Raw genomic sequence first — 666 nt, forward strand, 5'->3', positions numbered from 1 at the left:
TGGTGTATAATTCTGATGAATACAGATGTTGCACTGTTTCTCTAACAGCTGTTTTAGAGTCAGTGTCTCTGGACAAGTTCCTCCCTGAATCACCTGCCAGTAGCGAGCCGAGCGACATGTCGCCCTGTCGCTCGCCATCGACGCCGCGGCATCTCCGCTACCGACAGTCAGGAGGTAACACACACACACACACACACACACACAGTGCAGGCACGTGCTGCTGCTGCTTCTCTGTTTTTAATGTCTCTCGTTCCTCGCAGTCACATCAGGTGAGAACTCTCGCTGTACGATGTCACCGGCCTCAGCCTTCGCCATCGCCACCGCCGCTGCCGGGCACAGCAGCTCCCAGGGTGAGCACAGCAAGCCATGAAGGTCAAAAGACACAAAGCCGGGAGGGAGGGAGGTGCTGTGTGGGAAGGTGTTTTCTAATCTTTACATTTTTTTCCTCCCAGGTTTCAGTAACTCGGAAAAAACCTGTGACAAAGAGTTCATCATCCGCAGAGCTGCGACCAACAGAGTCCTCAACGTGCTGCGACACTGGGTCTCCAAACACTCCCAGGTGAGTCCACAGGCGTGTGTGGTCAGGTGTCAGAGTGATGTCGTGTGTGTGTGTGTGTCTCTGGTCCCTGGTGGAGGTGCTCTTTGCTCTGCGTGTCCCCCCCCCCC

The 666-nt window shown here is 55.1% G+C and overlaps 1 pseudogene; it reads left to right on the forward strand.

The window, feature by feature from the left end:
* The first annotated feature begins 24 nt into the window (after positions 1 to 24).
* Positions 25 to 559, forward strand: LOC111648784 (ras-specific guanine nucleotide-releasing factor 2 pseudogene; annotated as a pseudogene).
* The last annotated feature ends 107 nt before the right edge of the window (positions 560 to 666 follow it).

This window comes from Seriola lalandi, unplaced genomic scaffold, assembly GCF_002814215.2.
Source record: "Seriola lalandi dorsalis isolate HSWRI2012SDOR001 ecotype SW California unplaced genomic scaffold, Sedor1 jcf7180002047603, whole genome shotgun sequence".
Lineage (NCBI taxonomy): Eukaryota > Metazoa > Chordata > Actinopteri > Carangiformes > Carangidae > Seriola > Seriola lalandi.